The sequence below is a fragment of the Mobula birostris genome, chromosome 20, assembly GCF_030028105.1.
Source record: "Mobula birostris isolate sMobBir1 chromosome 20, sMobBir1.hap1, whole genome shotgun sequence".
Classification (NCBI taxonomy): domain Eukaryota; kingdom Metazoa; phylum Chordata; class Chondrichthyes; order Myliobatiformes; family Myliobatidae; genus Mobula; species Mobula birostris.
In genome coordinates, this window is record NC_092389.1 from 7926555 (window position 1) to 7936822 (window position 10268).

Genomic DNA, 10268 nt, shown 5'->3' on the forward strand with positions numbered 1-10268 from the left:
TTAGAAAAATAGAAGGCTATGGGTAACCCTAGGTAATTTCTAAGGTAAGGACATTTTTGGCACAGCTTTGTGGGCCAAAGGGCCTGTATTGTGCTGTAGGTTTTCTATGTTTCTATTTATCAAATAAACCTGGTGATATTTGTGAACCTGGCTGAAATCTTGTCTAAGCTTTAAGATATGGTCATGTTGAAAAAAGACATGATTGGAAAATGGGCAATGGAGGAGGAGTGGCCATTTTTGCCAAAAATGTGGGTAGCACATAAGAGTTTTGGAGATTGGGATTGTTTGAGTTAATTTTGGTTGAAATTTGGGGAAAAACATTACGTTTTAGAATTTGTATAATTATTGTGAAAGGTTAACAGCTGATATATTGGAAAGTGTGGGTGGAAATGGGAAAAATAAGGTTATATGGTGTGGGGATTTTGATGCTTGTGCTACATGGGGTTGTAGTGGCACAAATGTGAATGGGATGGTGGTGGAAGACTTTCTGGAAGAAAAGTGTTTGGTGTGCTTGAATGATGGTAGGAGTACAAGGGTTTAGCAACACTGTTTCTGCTACAGACCTCCCACTGGTATCTGAGGAAATGTGTGTAACCGGGGAGTGTACAATGATACGACAATGGGGAGTGGTCATTCCCCCATTATCTGTACAATGGGAATCGATGTGTATCAGAGGAAAGGTTCTCGTATCCCCAGGTGGACTTTGAAAACGGCAAATTGGGATGTATTTGATGATTTGTGTGAAAGGAGATTTCCTGATCATTTGGTTTTGGAGGATATCAAGTTGATAATAGTACCTTGTGCTCTGTGCTCAAGGAATTAATTCCCAGATCACTGGGAAATAATAAAGAGAGAGCTGTTACCTAGTGGATGGATGAATGTAAAGGAGCCTCTAAAGAAAGTTAGGCAGTGTTAATCCTATTCAACTTTCATACAGTATAACATAGCTCAAGCTATACTTCAAAAAGTAGTGAGAATGGCAAAGGAAATGTATTGGGGAACATACTGTGACAGCATTGGGAAAGAGATCCAGGTAGGGGAAGTTTGGGATATGATACAGAAAATGGGGAGAATTAGAAAACTTAATGCGTTACTGGTTTTGTATGGCGGGAAGAAGGTTGCAGTTACCGACTCTGAAAAAGCAGAGTTGTTAGCAAAAACAAATTCAGTGTATATAGTCTCGCCAATTTAAGTAAAGAACAAAGGTCTTGTGGAGAAACAGTTTTGGCAGGCAATCCTCAGTTTGCCAAGAAATAAAGAATGTTCCAGTTCATGCTTGAATGTCGAATTTGTACTGTCTGAATTTATATGGGCTATTAATGATACTGGTCAGACATCACCTGTGAAAGGTGATGTTTGTTACAATATATTTACATGTTTATTGGATTAGTGTGTTGGCTTTGAAATTCTAGGGTCTAGGTCAATGTATACAATTCATATGGGTTCCTGTCCATGTTGGGGTTGAAGGAAATGAGGTGGCAGGCATTCTTGTCAAGCAGTCACTTAAGGATACAAATGTAGTAGTGCCTTTGCATAAGGGAGAGATGAAAGCCAAAATTTAAAAAGTCTATTCAATCACTGTGCCAACAAAGTTAGGATAAGGAAAAGAAAGGACGGCATTTATATAAAATTCAGAGGATGGGAGATGGGTATAAAAGAAGAGAGGAAGTTATACTTATAAGTTTATGTATTGGACATACTAGGTCAAATAATTCCCTGTTCAGAATTAATATGCACGATACTGGCATCTGCAGGGAATGCATTTGTCAAGAAATAGTGTGGCACATATTGTTTGAATGCAGTTCCTAACAGGTGCAAAGGAAATATCTAAGTGCTAAATTGAGATCTTTGGGGCAGACACAGTTTAACATGAAAAGTTTGTTAGGATATTACTGCTGTTGGAGGACCTGCACTAGGCCCAGCACATAAGTGCAGTTATGAAAAAAAGCACAGCAGCACCTCTACTACTTCAGGAGTTTGTGAAAATTTGGCATGATGTTGAAAACATTGACAAACTTCTGTAGATATGTATTGGAGAAGATATTGTCTGGCTGCATTGCAGCCAGGTACGGAAACACCAAAACCCTTGAATGGGAAAATCCTACAAAAAGTAATGGACGTGGCCCACTCCATAATGGGTGAAGCTGTCCCCACTATTGGGCACATCTACACAGCGTTGTCACAGAAAAATAGTATTGATCATCAGGGTCTCCCACCACCCAAGTCGCGCTCTCTTCTCACTGTTGCCATCAGGGAGAGGGTACAGGAGCCCCAGGACTCGTGCCACCAAGAACAGTTACTACCCCTCAACCAGCAGGCTCTTGGACCAAAGGAGATAACTTCACTTCCCCCATCATTGAACTGTTCCTTCACCCTATGGACTCACTTTCAAGGACACTTCATCTCATGCTCTTGATATTTATTGCTTATTTATTTAATTATTATTGTTTCTTTTTGTATTTGCACAGTTTCTTTTGCACACTGCTTGAACACCCAAGTTAGTGCAGTCTTTCATTGATTCTTTGTGGTTATTGTTCCATTATTGATTGATTGAATATGCCCACAAGAAAATGGATCTCAGGGTTATATATGGTGACATATAGGTACTTTGATAATAAATTTATTTTAACTTTTAAAGTGTGTATTTGACTTTCTGGAAAGCATTTAGTCTTTTTCATATTATTTGAGTTTTTTTTTTTAGGAGGGGGGAAAATCTTGGCAGGTATACTTCCTGTCTCTTTGCTCCACACTCCATCTCAGAAGGAGGTGATACAGTGAAATGCATCATTTGCTTCAAATTAAATCAGTGAGGATTGTGCTGGGCAGGCCACAAATATCGCCATGCTTCTGGCGCCAGCATAGCATACCCACAACTCTCTAACACTAAGTGTACTTTGGAACGTGGGAGGAAACTGGAACACAGAGGAAAGCATAACAAAGGCTGTAGATGATGGAATCTTATGAGAAAGAAAGCATGAGGGCAGTTGGAAAGTTTAAAAACCAAATGTGATGCTGAATACAGCAATTGCTGGATATCTGAAACAAGAAGGAATGTTAGAGATGCTCAGTAGATCCAGTAACATCTGTGGAGAGAGGAGTTAATGTTACAGGCATGTAACTTTGAATCTGAATCCACTGGTTCTGACTCAAACAGGAAAAGCTGGTTATCTGAAATTGTTCAAGTTCTATTTATTGGCAAATGCTGCAACGTTAGGTAGTGTGAGCAAGGATGTACTGACATTGGAAAGGGTTCACAGGAGGTTTGCAAGAATGATCCTGGGAATGAAAGGGTTAAAGTATGAGCATTTAATGACTCTGGGCCTGTACTTGCTGGGGGTCATCAAAATGATGGGGCGTCTCATTGAAACCTACTAAATATTAAAAGGCCTAGATAGTGGATGTGGAGAGAATGTTCCCAGTATTGGGAGAGTCTAGGACCAGAGGGCACAGAATATAAGGATGCCCATTTAGAACAGAGATTAGTAATTTCTTTTGCCAGAGGGTGGTGAATCTGTGGAAGCCATGTCACTGGGTATATTTAAAGCAGATTGCTAGGTTCTTGATTATTAAGATCACCAAAGGTTACAGGCAGAAGGAGAAAAACGGGGTTGAGAGGGATAATAAATCAGCCATGATAAGATAGCAGAGCAGTCTCAATGGGCCGAATAGCCTAATTCTGGCCCTATGTCTTATGGCCATTTTGTTTTTAGATCTCCACCATTGCACAGTTCTAGTTTGCTTTTTGTCTTTAACCAACTTTGCTCCTCTTCTCTAGACTAACTAGTATTCATTCCTTTCTCTTGGGTGTTACAGGAAATGTCACCTGGATTAGTAACCATGCTTTCTGTGAGTGATTGCAGATAAACTGAACCATTACTGCATGGACTCTATTGGAGTCCAGTTAGTCACTCCTGAGTCGTGGGGAACCCCCAGTCTCTGAGGAAAATAGTTTTTTTTTCATATACACACATCATTTACTCCCCCTGTTCAAAGAGGAATTTCTCTCTTCAGCAGAAAACTATCTTGCAGACAATAATACAATGTCGTATTACAAACTGAAGCAATTATCATGTCAATGATTCTTTGCCTGAAGTAGTAGATTTAAGACATTCAGGATTAAAATGCTCACAGCCTTGAACTGAGCCACCTAGCCATAGCTATATAGCTGGCTGGTTACCTGCATCAGATGGTAAATATCAAGCAAAGTCTATGGAGAGAAGTAAAGAGTCACCATATTGGGCTGTGACCTTCATTAGGCCTGGAAAGGAAGGGGGGCAATCTTTTGTGTTAATGGTAAATGTCACTTTTTTTTTGAAACTCAGCCTCTGGGTGCATTGAGCATTGTTCATGAAAGATGCCTGGGGAATAAGCCCTTTTTCTCCTTATCCAGCAAGGATGCCAAAAGAGGCATTTGAGCCCCTCTTCCTGCTTCTGATAATGTTGGAGGCTTAGTGAGACAACAGTTAAAGCCTTCACATTTGTTTTTGGTGGAAAGGTAAGCTGTAGCTCAGATATTACCAGAATTCTCAATATGTACAACTTTGGTGCAGCTCAATAAAATGAGATCTCCTTTCACTTGGTTTTCAAAGCAACAATGTAATTGCGGATACTTCTAAATACCATTCGTGGTCTCTTGTTGCTCAGGATTCAGTTTCCAGCGTGTGATTCACTATGCATACCTGGGCTGATTTCCCAGTGCTGTCGTCAAAGCAGCATTGCACGAGGATTAGTATCACTACTGCTTGCTGTATACATTGGCATGTGTGCATAACATGTGTTCAGTGACAGGATTCAATTTGTGAAATATCACAGGCATGCTACAATATTCTCATTACAAATCGTGATCAAAATTAGAAGCCAATTGGGGCTTTTTATCTGGGCATATTGCATCCTGTAGGACTGGATACTGAATTCCCCAGCTTTGGATAAATTGTTCTTTTTGTTTGTGTCCTTTTTTTTTCTGTCTCCCATATTCATCTCCTTTACACGGATCAGCTTGGATTATTGGCAGGCCTCAACTATCCTGTGTCAACTGAAAGCATCATTCAATCTCCCTTGGTCTTGGTAATTAGCTTATCATGTGCCATCTTTCTACACAGCATCTATGGGAAAGAGTAAACCGTCAATGTTTCAGGCTGATTGGTCTCGACCCGAAACGTCAGCTGTTTACTCTTGTGCATAGATGCTGTCTGGCCTGCTGAGCTCCGCCAGCATTTTGTGTCTGTTACTTGGATTCGAAGTATCTGTGGATTTTCTCTTGCTTGTGAGGTGCCAGAATGATGGCTAATATTATGCCTTATTTAAGAAAGGCTGCAAGGATAAGCCTGGGAATTGTGGACCAGTGAGCCCAGTGTCACCAGCGGGAGGGTTTCTGAAATACGAGAAAGCCCTGTTCATCCAAGGTTTCTAGTTGGGATAAACCCTGATGGTCCTCATTGGAACACAGTCATCAACACATCTTGATGAAAATATTAACAACTGTGCTTTATCTTCTGTGGTTGTAAATATGTAGTATTGCATTTTGGTTAGACAAACCAATACATACTTTGAACAATAAGTGGTTGGGCCTTGCAGAGAAATCTAAGAATGCAGGTACATAATTCCTTGAAAGTGGGAACATGGGCAAGGTGGTAAAAGCATTTGGCACACTTGCTTTCATCAGTCAGAATACATAGTACAAGAGTTGGGACATGTTTCAGCTGTTCAAGATGTTTGTATGGCCATATTTGGAGTACCATATCATTTAACTGGAGAGGGTGCATAAAAGATTTACAAGGATAACTAGGATTGGAGGGCTTGGGTACTAAGGAGCGACATAGGTTTAAAATGAGAGGAAAAAGATTAGGAGGGGATCCAAGGATAAAGTTTTTCAACCTAGAAGCTGGTGAGTACATGGAATAAGTTGCCAGAAGAAATGTTAGTGCCAGACACAATTATGATATTTAAAAGATATGTGAACAGTTGCATGGATTGAAACGTTTTAGAGAGATATGGCCAAATGCAGGCAGATGGGACTAACTTATCAGTTAGGCAACTAGGGCAGCACAGATGAGTTGGCTGAAGAGCCGGTTTCTGTGCTGTATAACTCTGATGTAGTGAGTATGCTAGAACTTCCATTTGTTTAGATGGTTCCTGTAGTTATTAGTTCAACATCAGTATTGAGTCATCTACTTGAAAGGCAGATGTTTCCTGTTGGAGCTGGATGCTTTTCACAGAGAAAATTTTTTTAAATCTTTTCTTTTTTGCTACTTTTTTTAAACTACTCTTTGGTAAAGTCCCCATCTTTACCCTACCTAATTTTCAGAGGACTGATTCACATAGCTACCACACACTTGTGCTTAGAAATTCATTACTTTATGCATGTTTTGTTTGCCACAACACAGAACTGAAAATTACTTTATTGAAGAGATTGTCATTTTGCATCATTCTGGAAATTCAACCAGGCACTTCTGCTGTAAGTTATCCTTGCACACTCGATGTGAGTTCTGCAAATAATGCACCTGAATCGTGCCATTGCCTGGGGCATTATACGAAACTTGGACCATTCATGAGCTGTCTTGGGGCTATATACAGTGCGATCATTCGACTTAAGTATGATGTTCTCCAAAGGGATTATTCCCTTAGTGGAGAAATGACTTTGTTTAACATAGAGAAGTTGACACACAGATAGCCACCACACCTTAACAGATCAGGTCAGGGTCCAGTGGCATAGAATGCAAACGACTGGGGAGCCTTCACTGCAGCAGCCTTCCTCCACCTTCACTGTCATTGTGATATGTCATCTTCCACCAGTTCCACTGTTGAGGTCATAGTTGGATCGCTCAGTCTGTAACCTTCCCCCCCCCCCCCTTAACCTTGCCACCATGGGTGACCCTAAGCTCCAGACAGCATCACTCTCGGGATCTCAGGAAATCACGAGCCTCTCCACCACGACGAGGTGACGATCTGCAGGGAAGTGGGGCTATACTCCCATATATTTCCTCCTTGTGTATGAATATGCAGCCATGCTCCCTGCATTATCTTGCATCATTCCCCGTCCTTTGAAAATGTCAGTCCCCAACCCTGTTGATTCACTGCTGGTACCCGCTTCCCCACTGGTCCCATTCTTACCATTTCCCTCCTTCTCGAATGCTGAACTCTGATATGGCCATCTTCCATCCTGACTGCACATTTCCCAGCCACTACCACCATCCCACCCTTAGGCCTGCTTGGCTTGTGGAAAACCAGGCAGTATATTAAAAATATGCAATAATCATTTGTAGTCACCTAGTATACCTGTTGAGTAAGCATTTAAAATACCCAAGCATCTGTGTTAATTATGAGCCTGATTGCACCCCAGGTAGGCATAAAGCCACAGCATTGTTTTGAAGAACAGCAAGTATTTCCTTGTTACCCGGGTTAGATTGGTCACCCTGATAAATAGACAAATGTTCTCCTCATTTATTTCTGTAATTGAAAGTCAATTACAGGAGTACATTTAGCCAGAGACTCATTCCACCGAGATTGCAACACTGAGCGTCATAGGAAGTCATTCCTGCCTGTGGCCATCAACTCCTCCCTTGGAGGGTCAGACACCCTGAGCCAATAGGCTGGTCCTGGACTTATTTCTATCTGGCATAATTTGCATATTATTATTTAATTATTTATGGTTTTATATTGCTATATTTATACTCTATTCTTGGTTGGTGCAACTGTAACGAAACCCAATTTCCCTCGGGATCAATAAAGTATGACTATGACAAAGCTGCAGAGCCTGTAAATCTGAAACAAAGACACAAGTTGCTGGGAAGAAAACAAAATTATCATCTTATGCCAAAGACTCATCAGAAATCTTTTCATAGATTGTCCTAAAGTTGTAAGGAAGAGAAACAGGCCATTCAGCCCACCATGCCTATGCTGACATTTTTGTCTAAATACATTTCCCGGCCTGGGTCTGTATTCTTCAATGCATTGCCTATTTAAGTGTCTGTCAAAGTTTCTTTTGAAAGTAGTGATTGTATCCAATTTCTCCACCACCTCTGGCTGTGTGTTCCAGAAATCAACCTTTTTTTCTTTATATAATCAACATACAAAAAATGCTAGAGGAACCCAGCAGTGGGTCAGGCAGTATCTGTAGAAGGAAATGGACAGTCAACATTTCAAGCCAAGATTCTTCATCAGGATGGAGAAGAAGTGGGCAGAAGCCAGAATGAAAGGGTGGGAGGAGCACATCAGCAGGTGATAGGTGAGTCCAGGTGAGGGGGAGAAGGTAGATAAGTGGGGGGAGGGAAAATAGGAATGATGTGAGAAGCTGGGGTGTGATAGGTGGAAGAGGTAAAAGGCTGAAGAAAAAGGAATCCGATAGGAGAGAATGAGACTATGGAATGAAAGAAAGAAGGTAGGGAACCAGACAGAGGTCATGAGTGTGGGGTAGGGGAAGAAAATGGGTGACAGGGCCACCAAAAAGAGGGAAAGCAAGGGGGCAGGGAAGATATAGACTGGTGGTGGTTATTGGAAGTTATAGAAGTTGATGTTCATGTTGTCAGGTTGCAGACTATCAAGATAGAAGATAGAAAACATAGAAGAACAAAGAAAACCTACAACACGATACAGGCCCTTTTGCCCACAAGGCTGTGCCGAACATGTCCTTACCTGAAAAATTATCTAGGGTTACCCATAGCCCTCTATTTTTCTGAGCTCCATATACCTGTCCAGAAGTCTCTTAAAAGACCCTATCGTATCCGCCTCCACCACTCACCACGCTCTGCATGGGGGATAAAAAACTTACCCCTGATATCTCCTCTGTACCTACTTCCAAGCACCTTAAAACTGTGTGCTCTTGTGCTAGCCATTTCAGCCCTGGAAAAAAGCCTCTGACTATCCACACGATCAATGCCTCTCATCATCTTATACACCTCTATCAGGTCACCTCTCATCCTCTGTCACTCCAAGGAAAAAAGGCCAAGTTCTCTCAACCTATTTTCATAAGGCATGCTCCCCAATCCAGGCAGCATCCTTGTAAATCTTCTCTGCACCCTTTCTATGGTTTCCACATCCTTCCTATAGTGAGGTGACCAGAAATGAGCACAGTACTCCAAATGGGGTCTGACCAGGGTCCTATATAGCTGCAACATTACTTCTCGGCTCCTAAACTCAATCCCACAATTGATGAAGGCCAATGCACTGTAAGTCTTCTTAACCACAGAGTCAACCTGCGCAGCAGCCTTGAGTGTCCTATGGACTCAGACCCCAAGATCCCTCTGATGCTCCACACTGCCAAGAGTCTTACCATTAATACTATGTTCTGTCATCATATTTGACCTACCAAAATGAACCACTTCACACTTATCTGGGTTGAACTCTATCTGCCACTTCTCAGCTCATTTTTGCATCCTATCAAAGTCCTGCTGTAACCTCTGATATCCCTCCACACTATCCACAACACCCCCAACTTTTGTGTCATCAGCAAATTTACTAACCCATCCCTCCACTTCTTCATCCAGGTCATTTATAAAAATCATGAAGAGAGGGATCCCAGAACAGATCCCTGAGGCACACCACTGGTCACTGACCTCCATGCAGAATATGACCCGTCTACAACCACTCTTTGTCTTCTGTGGGCAAGCCAGTTCTGGATCCACAAAGCAATTTTCCCTTGGATCCCATGCCTCCTTACTTTCTCAATAAGGTACTTTCTCAATGGGGTACCTTGTCAAATGCCTTGCTGAAATCCATATACACTACATCTACTGCTCTACCATCATCAATGTGTTTAGTCACTTACTCAAAAAATTCAATCAGGCTCGTAAGGCACAACCTGCCCTTGACAAAGCCATGCTGACTATTCCTAATCATATTATACCTCTCCAAATGTTCATAAATCCTGCCTCTCAGGATCTTCTCCATCAACTTACCATTCACTGGTCTATAATTTCCTGAGCTATCTCTACTCCTTTTAGGACAGAGGTGAGGAGGAACTTCTTTAGCCGGAGAGTGGTGAATCTGTGGAATTCATTGCCAAGATGGCTGCGGAGGTCAAGTCATTGGGTATATTTAAGTGGAGGTTGATAGGTTCGTGATTAGTAAGGATGTCAAAATTATAGGGAGAAGGCTGGAGAATGGAGTTGAAAGGGATAATAAATCAACTGTGACTGATTGGTGAAGCAGACTCAATGGATCGAATAGCCTAATTAGACTCTCCCACTATAGGAAACATAACACAAGTGCAGTCTAACCAGTATTTTACAAAGTTATAACATTATGTGTCAACTTTTGTCTTCTATACCCAG